Below are 11,758 nucleotides of genomic sequence, written 5' to 3'. Positions count from 1 at the left end.
CAGGGGTTCGGGGGAGCCTCTAGCTAAAATTCTGAGCAGTTCTGAGAACCCCCAAATCCCACTCCTGGCTGGCCCCGTCCACTCCACCCTGCCCCTCCCATGAGTCCCCACACAGCCCGTTTTGGATGCAGGTAAGTGCGAAATATACACGGAGGCTTGGGGAGGTTGAAAAACGGGCCTCTGAGAAGTTTGGGAAGGCTGGAAATGGGTCTGTTTCCAACTTCCAGAGAGCCTCAGAGCCCAGAGTGGCTGTTTTTGCCCTCTTAGAGGCTCAAGGAAAGCCTCTGGAGTCTGGGGAGAGCAAAACCCCACCCCCACCCCACCTTGGTGCAGGAGGCCAACTAGGCCACACCCACCATAGCCACACCCACCCAGAAATCGGGCAGAGAACCCTTTGCTAAAATTTTTGAAGCCCACCTCTGGGTAAATCTTCAAGCGGCCAAGGTTGAGAAACATTGATCTACTTCCTTTCTTTCCTTTTCTAGTTTTCAGTTGAACACACACACAAACACACACATGGGGAGAGAGAGAGAGACTGAGAAAGAAACACACGCTAAAAGCATGCACAAACACATGCATGGGGAGAGAGAGAGACTGAGAAAGAAACACACGCTAAAAGCATGCAGCATTAGAAAGCCTTGTCCACTTTTTCTCTCTTAGTCTCGAAGTCCGAAACAAGAGGATAAATCATTCTTAGCAAACTTTTGTTACACAGAGTAACTGGGATTTAATCACTCCAAGTACATTCTCTGCATGCAGCATTTAGCCTAATACAGGTTAAAAACAACGGCTGGTTCTCTGCTGACAGCTTTCCTTTCCCCCTTTCACCCCTTATGTTTGAAAACAATTGCAGGAAGTGTGTGCCAACAGAACATTAAATGCCTGAACAGAGTATTTAATGGAAATTATCAGCTCCAGGAGGAGAATGTACATTTTGCAAAAGGGAGTGTGTTTGTGTGTGTGTATTTATGTGTGTGTATGTGTTTAATTGTGTCTTAACTGGGTATGCCATCCAGAGTCACATGCCAGTGAGATGGGTAACCACATAAATTTAATAAATAAATAAAAATTGTTGTTCAGTCTCAAAGTCATATCCGATTCTTTGGGACCTCATGAACTTTAGCCTGCCAGGCCTCCTGTGTGCTCCACTATCTCCCAGAGTTTCATGTTCGTTGCATTGATAATATTATCTAACCAACTCCTCCTCTGCCATTACCTTCTCCTTTCGCCATCTGCCTTTCCCAACACCAGGGTCTTCTCCAAGGAATCCTCTCTTCTCATGTGGTGGGCTTCAGCTTCAGTCTCGGTCAGTGGTGGGATTCAATTTTTTTTACTACCTGTTCTATGGGCGTGTCTTGGTGGGAGTGGCAGTGGAAGGTTACTGCAAAATCCCCATTCCCTCCCACTCCACTAACCTGCTTTCCAGCTCCGTTCTCCTGTGCAGGGCAACAAAAGATCAGCTGGGACTTGGGAGGCAGAGAATAGATGGAGGCGGGGCCAGTCAGAGGTGGTATTTGCCAGTTCTCTGAACTACTCAAAATTTCTGCTACTGGTTCTCCAGAACTGGTCAGAACCTGCTGAACACCACCTCTAGTCTCGGTCCTTCCAAACAGCAGTCAGTTGTTGTTGCTGTTGTTGTTTTGGCCATGTATATGTATACATTCGAACTAGACTGATGTTTCTCTGTGTTATATATGCATGTATATGTGGGCACATGAATAATGGTTATCCTTTGAGAGCTGAAATGCCACAAAATTTCATTTGAATGTGTGCTGATTAGTCTACATTTAAAGTGACAATAAAGTTCAGTTCTATTTTATTCTGTTCTGTTGTTCTATTCTATTCTACTCTGCTCTGATCTGATCTGATCTTGTCCTGTCATCTCTCCTCTCTCCTCTCCTCTCCTAACCTATCGTATCTTCTATCCTACCCTCCCTCCCCACTCCTCCCCTACCCTCTGTTCTATCCTATCCTATCTTCTGTTCTATTATATTCTGTCCTGTCCTGTCTTCTATTCTATTCCATTCCATTCTATTATTATCCTATCTTATCCTATCCTATCCTATCCTATCCTATCCTATCCTATCCTATCCTATCCTATTCTTATCCTATTCTAATTACATTCTGTTCTATTCTACTCTACCCTAGCCTCTATCCCTTTCTGTTCTGTTCTGTCCCCTCCTCTTCTTTCCTCTTCTATCTACTATCCTATGCTATCCTCTATCCCAGTGGTTACCAACCTTTTTTGCCCGCACCCCTAAAGAAATTTCACTGAACCTCGCACCCCTGAAATTTAGACTTTACAAACTACTGAACAATATTTAACTCTAAAATGAAAACAAAGTTAATCCATTGCATAATAAATAAAAATGCCAACATATAGCCAATATCCTATTATTTACCTGGACTTTTCTCGCACCCCTGGAATATCGTCTCACACCCCAGGTTGGGAACCCTGCTCTATCCTATCCTACCCTACCCTATCCTCTATTCTGCTATGTTCTGTCCTCTCTCCTATCCTTTCCTCTTCTATCTTCTATTGTATCTTATCCTATCCTACAGTCCAAGTCTCACAGCTGTACATTACCACTGGGAAAACTATACATTTGACAAACAAACAGACAGACAAATAAAGTCCTTAAAAACAAACAAAGGTACGTGTGTGTGCATGTGTGCATGTGTGCATGCATGCACATAAAAGAGAGAAAGGCAGAGGGAGGAAGCATCTTCTGGAATTCTTTCCAAAACTTTCATAACAGTCATGTGACCAAGAATAAAGACATTTAGAATGAAAGTGCCAGCAATATTCTGAGCCCCTTCCACCTCTCTCTTCCCTGTAAATACATCGAGGGAAAATTTGTGCGTGTTTATTTGACTGGAGCCCACAGTCAGACTCAGCCACATTTCAAATGTAATTTTGCTATGGGTGAGTTTCTCTTGTCGTGCCAACTTTGCTCTTGTTCTGCAACGGTGGCAAATATCTGTAGCTCGGGTGTAGGATGAGAGTGGAGGTTCATTCTCCAGGCTTGTGGGTTGGTTTCCGAATGTTTTGTTATACGGATAGGTAACATCCTCAGCAGAGTTTAGGGTATGTCATTGTCGGCGTTCTGTTTATAAGAGCTTCGGGTGTGGGTGTGTCAAGGGAGGGTCTTGTGATGGGTCAGGTGTGAGTCATCAATGAGTCTTGTGATGAGTGTTGTGAGGAAGTTACATCAGGTCAGAGTCATTGGGAGGTGAATTGCTGGTGTGTGGGGGGGTTGCGTGGGTTGGTTGAGGGTGGGTGCTGTCTCTGATGGGTTGTGCAGTTGATTTGGATCCTGAAGGGTTCGTAGGCTGGTTGTAGGTCAATGCGTCTGTTGATGGAATTGCTTGTGGAGTGCCAGGCTTCAGTGAACTCAAGAGCGTGGTAGGAACTGGAGGCTAAAACATACGATGGACGGTTGCAGGAACTGGACATGGCTAGTGTAGTGAAGAGAAGGACCAGGGGAGACATGAGAGCATTTTCCAACATTTGAGGGACTACCACAGAGAGGAAGGAGTCAAGCTATTTTTCAAAGCACCTGAAGGCCAAACAAGGAATAATGGATGGAAACTGAACAAGGAGAGATTCAACCTGGAAATAAGGAGAAATTTTCTGACAGTGACAGCAATCAACCCATGGAACAGAAGTTGCTTTCAGAAGTTGTGGGAGCTTCATCGCTGGAGGCTTTCAAGAAGAGACTGGACTGCCATCTGTCAGAAATGGTGCAGGGCCTCCTGCTTGGGCAGGGGGTTGGACTAGATGACCTCCAAGGTCCCTTCCAACTCCGTTAATCTGCTAAGAATTGTGATTTGTTTAATAACCGTGGCAAAAAAAAAGGGTTGTAAAATTGGGCACAACTGACTTAAGAATAACTTGCTTCCTAACTGTAATTCAAGTCCCAATTGTGGCTGTAAGTTAAGGACTACCCATATAGGACGTTGTAAATCTTCTCTTTTTAGAACAGATCTATTTTAACCTAATGCAACAAATCCCTGTTACAGGCATACAAATGTTCCTTTTGTCTGCCTTGAATCTTCCCACACCCTAATCCCTAGCTTCATGTAATGATTCTTGTTTTTATGAGACAGGAAGAAAAACACCCCTGTATATATGTTCTCCAAAAACATTTCAGAATCGGCATTTTGCACATATTTGTAAATTTTATAAACATCTATCATGTCTTCTTTTATTGTGCACAACATTCAAAGTGATACATATCTCTGCTTTTACCTCTATTTATATCTCAGTCTATATTTATCATATTGATTCAGTTGGAGAAATCAATCCAATTCTTCTCAGCCATCCAAACTGAATTATCAGATTGATCTGAATGGATCCATGGAACTGGTTTCCTTTAAAAAAATTCTTGCACCTGCCTATAAATCAGAAATCTTTTGAAAACATTTTGTTCAGAGGTGGCATTCAGCAGATTCTAACCAGTTCTGGAGAACCAGTAGCAGAAATTTTGAGTAGTTCGGAGAACCGGCAAATACCACCTCTGACTAGCCCCGCCCCCATCTATTCTCTGCCTCTCAAGTTCCAGCTGATTGGCTGGGTCTTCTTTTGTTGCCCTGCACAGGAGAACAGAGCTGGAAAGCAGGTTAGTGGGGTGGGGAGGGAATGGAGATTTTGCAGTATCCTTCCCCTGCCATGCCCGCCAAGCCATGCCCACAGAACCGGTAGTAAAAAAAATTGAATCCCACCACTGATTTTGTTCAATCCAACAACTGAAATTGATTTCCCAAATTGACTCAGAGGTTAAATCAAACTTCCTTCAAACTGGATGTTAAATTCAAATATATGCGTTCCTTTCCAAATACTTAAATTTTGATGACATGGCTGTTTTAAAAAATGCAATTAGGCTGCATCACCAGAAGTGTAATTTCCAAATTAGGGGAAAAATAATTTCAATCAATCAAATTCCATAATCCCATCTTAAATTTCTTGTCCAAATTGGACACCATACTTAAAAAAAAAAAGATCCAGAGTATCTGGAAGAGACCTGTATACTGCACGAGTCAAAAAGGGGGCTGTGAAAATATTTACAGACCCCTCACATCCTGGACATAAATTGTTTCAACTTCTACTCTCAAAATGACATTATAGGGCATTGCACACCAGAACAATTAGACCCAAAGACAGTTTTTTCTTGAATGCCATCACTCTGCTAAACAACTAATTCCCACAACACTGCAGAGGTGATATTCAGCAGGTTCTGACCAGTTCTGGAGAACCAGTAGCGGAAATTTTGAGTAGCTCAGAGGACCAGAAAATCCCACCTCTGACTGGAGATTTTACAGTATCCTTCTCCTGCCACGCCCACCAAGCCATGCCCACAGAACCGGTAGTAAAAACATTTGAATCCCACCACTGCAACACTGTCAAACTATTTACTAAGACTGTATTACTATTATTATTCTCATCCTTCCTATTACCTATCTCCTTTTCTACTCACGACTATAAATTTGTTGCTTTTATCTTTATGATATACACTGCTCAAAAAAATAAAGGGAACACTTAAACAACACAATGTAACTCCAAGTCAATCATACTTCTGTGAAATCAAACTGTCCACTTAGGTAGTGTAGGTAGCAACCAGTGTAGATAGCAAAACTGATTCACAATCAATTTCACATGCTGTTGTGCAAATGGAATAGACAACAGGTGGAAAGCATAGGCAGTTAGCAAGACATCCCCAATAAAGGAGTGGTTCTGCAGGTGGTGACCACAGACCACTTCTCAGTTCCTATGCTTTCTGGCTGATGGTTTGGTCACTTTTGAATGCTGGTGGTGCTTTCACTCTAGTGGTAGCATGAGACGGAGTCTACAACCCACACAAGTGGCTCAGGTAGTGCAGCTCATCCAGGATGGCACATCAATGCGAACTGTGGCAAGAAGGTTTGCTGTGTCTGTCAGCGTAGTGTCCAGAGCATGGAGGCATTACCAGGAGATAGGCCAGTACATCAGGAGATTTGGAGGGGGCTGTAGGAGGGCAACAACCCAGCATCAGGACCGCTACCTCTGCCTTTGTGCAAGGAGAGACAGGAGGAGCACTTCCAGAGCCCTACAAAATGATCTCCAGCGGGCCAAGTGTGGGAGGAGATCCCTCAGGAGACCATCTGCCACCTCATCAGGAACATGCCCAGGCATTGTAGGGAGGTCATACAGGCATGTGGAGGCCACACACACTACTGAGCCTCATTTTGACTTGTTTGAAGGACATTACATCAAAGTTGGATCAGCCTGTAGTGTTTTTTTTTCCACTTTAATTTTGAGTGTAACTCTAAATCCAGACCTCCATGGGTTGCTAAATTTGATTTCCATTGATAATTTTTGTGTGATTTTGTTGTCAGCACATTCAACTATGTAATGAACAAAGTATTTAATAAGAATATTTCATTCATTCAGACCTAGGATGTCTTATTTTTGTGTTCCCTTTATTTTTTTGAGCAGTGTATATTGTTATAGTTTCCTAGTATGATTTATGTTGATTGCTTATTTAGTATCTTTTGACTATCACTGTGTTGTAACTTATGAATCATGATGAATGTATTTATGACAGCTATGACAATGATTTATCACTTATATCTTTTATGTACATGAGAGTTTATGCACCAAAGACAAATTCCTTGTGTGTTCAATCACACTTGGCCAATAAACAATTGTGTTCTATTTCTATTCTATTTTTATTTTATTTTCATTTTTCATTCTATTCTATTCTCTTATGTGTTCAATCACACTTGGCTAATAAAGAATTGTGTTCTATTTCTATTCTATTTTTATTTTATTTTTATTCCTATTCTATTCTGTTCTATTTCTATTTCTATTCTTTTCTTTTTCTTTTCTATTCTATTTCTTTTCTGTTCTATTCTTTCTATTCTATTCTATTTCTATTTCTTTCTGTTTCTATTCCTATTCTATTTCTATTTCTATTCTTTTCTATTCTATTTCTATTCTATTTCTATCCCATTTCTATTCTATTCTATTCTATTCTATTCTATTTCTATTTCTATTTCTATTCTATTCTATTCTATTCTATTCTATTTCTTTTTTATTTCTATTCTATTTCTATTCTATTTCTATTTCTATTCTTTTCTATTTCTTTTCTATTCTATTTCTATTCTATTCTATTTCTATTCTATTTCTATTCTATTCCTATTTCTATTGCTATTTCTATTCTATTTCTATTCTTTTTTATTCTATTTCTATTCTATTCTATTCTATTCTATTCTATTCTATTCTATTCTATTCTATTCTATTCTATTTCTATTCTATTTCTATTCTATTCCTATTTCTATTCCTATTTCTATTCTATTTCTATTCTTTCTATTCTTTTCTATTTCTATTCTATTCTATTCTATTCTATTCTATTATTATTTCTATTTCTTTTCTATTCTATTTCTATTCTATTCTATTTCTATTTCTATTCTATTCCTATTTCTATTCTATTTCTATTTCTATTCTATTCTATTCTATTCTATTCTATTCTATTTCTATTCTATTCTATTCTATTCTATTCTTTTCTATTTCTTTTCTATTCTATTTCTAGTCTATTCCTATTCTATTCTATTTCTATTCTATTTCTATTCTATTCTATTCTATTCTATTCTATTCTATTTCTATTCTATTCCTATTTCTATTCTATTCTATTCTATTCTATTCCTATTTCTATTCTATTTCTATTCTTTTCTATTTCTTTTCTATTCTATTTCTATTCTATTCCTATTCTATTCCTATTTCTATTCCTATTTCTATTCTATTCTATTCTATTCTATTCTTTTCTTTTTCTATTTCTATTCTATTTCTATTCTATTCTATTCTATTCTATTCTATTCTATTCTATTCTATTCTATTCCTATTCCTATTCTATTCTACTCGCTATGCTATGCTATGCTATGCTATCCTATGCTCCTCTGATCAGCTCAGGAGAATAGGTTGGAAAGCTTCCTTCCTCTAAAGAAACAGGGTTCAGAGTTCAGAAGAAGAGGAGATAATGCTTTGAAGAGTTCTTGGTGCTGTGGACATTACTCGAAAAGGTGGGTATGAAGCTAAAAGAAGGGACTTGTTCTAAAATGAGATTTCTCAAGAAAATTTCACTCTGCGAAGCCAACAACAATTTGGGAACTAAAAAGGGGTTCCACATTAGCTAAAATTCTTCATATTGAAGGGAGTGTTGGAAGTTAAAACACACCCTGCTCCTAGAAAAATGAAACATTTTAGGATATATTAAAAAGGCAGAATATTTCCCCTAAAAGAGAAGTAGAAACTCAGAAAGGCAGAAACTCAGCTCTCCCCACCTTTGTTAATGGGCCATTAAGGTGTGGACCAGTTTATTCTACATAACAAAGACCTGCCTCCTTTAGACAGAGCCATTTCATTGCCCTTCATTGCACCACCCACCAAGTTTCAACCAAACTTAGCACACAGACAACCTAGAAAGCTAGGTATGACCTCTGACAGCAACCAATCAGGCTACTCTTCCTGTGCCCCAGGAAGTTCAAAGCCAGAGAGGGTATAAAACGCAGGGACTCTCAGCATCAATTCCCCTTTTTTCACTCAGGATCTCCATGTAAATCCTGTCCGTCATTAAACCATCTTTCCAAACAGCCTCCATGTTTCCAGTGTCTTTCTCCTCACTTGGAACTGAGCCCAGAAGGACACTCTATAAAGCCTTAGTAAGACCACATCTAGAGTTCTGCATTCAGTTTTGGTCACTGCACTATAAAAATACATTGAGACTCTAGAACAAGTACAGAGAAGAGCAACCAGGATGATTAGGGGATTGGAGGCTAAAACACACGATGAACAGTTGCAGGAACTGGGTCTGGCTAGTCTAGTGAAGAGAAGGACCAGGGGAGACATGATAGTAGTCTTCCAATATTTGAGGGGCTGCCACAGAGAAGAGGGTTTCAAGCTATTTTCTAAAGCACCCGAAGGCCAGATAAGGAATAATGGATGGAAACTGAACAAGGAGAGATTTAACCTGGAAATACGGAAAAACTTTCTGACAGTGAGAACGATCAACCCATGGAACAGAAGTTGCCCTCGGAAGTTGTGGGAGCGCCATCACTTGAGACTTTCAAGAAGAGATTGGAGTCCCATCTGTATGAAATGGTGCAGGGTCTTCTGCTTGGGCAGGGGGTTGGACTAGATGACCTACAAGGTCCCTTCCAATTATCTGCTATCTGACATTTCTTCCAACAGGAGTTAGGGAATTGATCTGGTTTGACCTTCTTCAACACCCTCTCATGGTCAACATTGGCTTCAATGGGGTTGTAAATCCTTTAGCCAAGCAGATCTCAAAAGGCAAAGCAGAGTTAGGTCTGATAAACACTTGGCTGAGAGCCCCTCAGGATAGGTTGAGGCTGTGTGTGGTGTATTCTAGGAAGTAAGGAGGGTCAAAACTTTTCTATTCTGATGGCAGTTAACCTAAATGGCCCACCTGAAGAGATTACCAAAAGCCGTTTTTTGGAACAGTTTGAAGTTGGAAAAGCACATTGACTCCTAAACAACCAGTCCTCCCATCTTGCTTTCCTTTCCTGCACCAGAGGGCAGGACAAAGAAGTAATGGATGGAAGCTTGTGAAAGAAAGATCCAACCTACCGTAGAAGTAAGGAGAAATTTCCTGATTGGGGAGAAACAATTAATCAATGGAATAAGTTGTGCGCATTCCATAACTGAAGGTTTTTAAAACTGGGTGGACAATCATTTGACCATGATAGCATGATGGTGTAAGTTCTCCCACCTTGAGCAAGGGGTTGGACTAGAAGACCTCTGAGCTTCCCTTCTTCCTTCTGTAGAAAGTTAGCACCCACCCCTCTCCTAGAAGAATGAAGTGTTTTAGGAAATATTTAAAAAGGCCGAATGTTATATTTTCCTAAAGGAGAAACATGTTCTTGGAAAACAGCCTGCACCTTTCTTAATAGCCCCAACAGGACTGGGTCAGCCTACCTACAAGACAAAAGACCTTCAGCTCCAGGGTGATGGGATTAAAAGATGGCCTCTCAGGACATAATAGGATTAGCCCTCTACCACCTAGCAGCAGAGCTCACCACACAAGCTCCTTCATTGCATCACCCAGCAAGCTTCAACCAAGCCTGGGACTCAAGATAGCCTACAAAAGTTAGCCGTGACCTCTACAGCAACCAATAGAATACATTTCATGCACAGGAACAGGAAGCTCAAGGGCAAGACCCAAGAGAAGGTATAAATAACCCTCACTCTCCACTTCATGTGGTCAGCTGCCCAGGTTCCCAAACTTATATGGTCCTGATCATCAATAAACCATCTTTCCAATCAGCCTCTGTGTTTCCAATGTCTTTCTCCCCACTTGGAACTGAACCAATTTCTTCCAACACTTCCTTCCTTCCTTCCTTCCTTCCTTCCTTCCTTCCTTCCTTCCTTCCTTCCTTCCTTCCTTCCTTCCTTCCTTCCTTCCTTCCTTCCTTCCTCGCCCTCATGAAAGGCAAAGAAATGAGCATTAGGGATGCTACATCATTGCAGTGTTTGATCTTTGCAAAAACCAGCACCTTCCAGGTTCCATCTTTCTGCAGTGGGGAGCAGAATTTCGACCAGCTGGTATCTTCTTCCTTCTGCAGTGAGGAGGATCTGCAGCAGGTTTTCCCTGCATTAAGCAACTGTCCAATCCTTCCCCTTGCTCTCTCAACCAGGCTGGACTTTCTTTCTCTTCCCAACTGAGAGAGGACAAGTGAGAAGAGATTTCTACAGGAAGAGTTTGTAATTAGAATCCTAATGACTCCCACTTCAATTCTCTCCAGAGCTCCTCCCTCCCTCCTTCCCTTCCTTCTTCCCTTCCTTCTTCCCTTCCTTTCCCTTCCCTCTTCTCATCCCAATTTCTTTCCTTCTCCCTTCCTTTCCCTCTTCTCTTCCCTTCCCCACTTCTCCCTTCCTCTCTTCTCATCCCAATTTCTTTCATTCTCCCTTCCCTGTTCTCTTCCCTTCCCCACTTCTCCCTTCCTTTCTCTCTTCTCATCCCAATTTATTTCATTCTCCCTTCCCTTCCCTTCCCTTTTCCCTTCCCTTCCCTTCCTCACTTCTCCCTTCCTTTCCCTCTTCTCATCCCAATTTCTTTCCTTCTCCCTTCCTTTCCCTCTTCTCTTCCCTTCCCCACTTCTCCCTTCCTTTCTCTCTTCTCATCCCAATTTATTTCATTCTCCCTTCCCTCTTCTCTTCCCTTCCCCACTTCTCCCTTCCTTTCTCTCTTCTCATCCCAATTTATTTCATTCTCCCTTCCCTTCCCTTTTCCCTTCCCTTCCTCACTTCTCCCTTCCTTTCCCTCTTCTCATCCCAATTTCTTTCCTTCTCCCTTCCTTTCCCTCTTCTCTTCCCTTCCCCACTTCTCCCTTCCTTTCCCTCTTCTCATCCCAATTTCTTTCTTCCTCCCTTCCCTTCCCTTTTCTCTTCTCTTCCCTTCCCCACTTCTCCCTTCCTTTCCCTCTTCTCATCCCAATTTCTTTCTTCCTCCCTTCCCTTCCCTCTTCTTTCCTTTCCTTTTCATCCCTTCCCTCTTCTTCCCTTCCCTTCCCTTTCCATATAGTGCATATGCACCAAGTAGTTCCATATGGTCCATATGCATATATATAGTGCATATGCATATACGTTCCATAGAGCACATATGCACTTAGTGCATATGCATCAAGACAATTCCCTTGTGTGTCCAATCACACTTGGCTAATAAAGAATTCTATTCCTTCCCTTCCCTCTTCCTTCCCTTCC

This window comes from Notechis scutatus, chromosome 3 (assembly GCF_049901735.1).
Source record: "Notechis scutatus isolate UNSWTSFEM ecotype Mainland chromosome 3, rNotScu1.2, whole genome shotgun sequence".
NCBI lineage: Eukaryota > Metazoa > Chordata > Lepidosauria > Squamata > Elapidae > Notechis > Notechis scutatus.
This window is presented reverse-complemented; position numbering follows the sequence as displayed.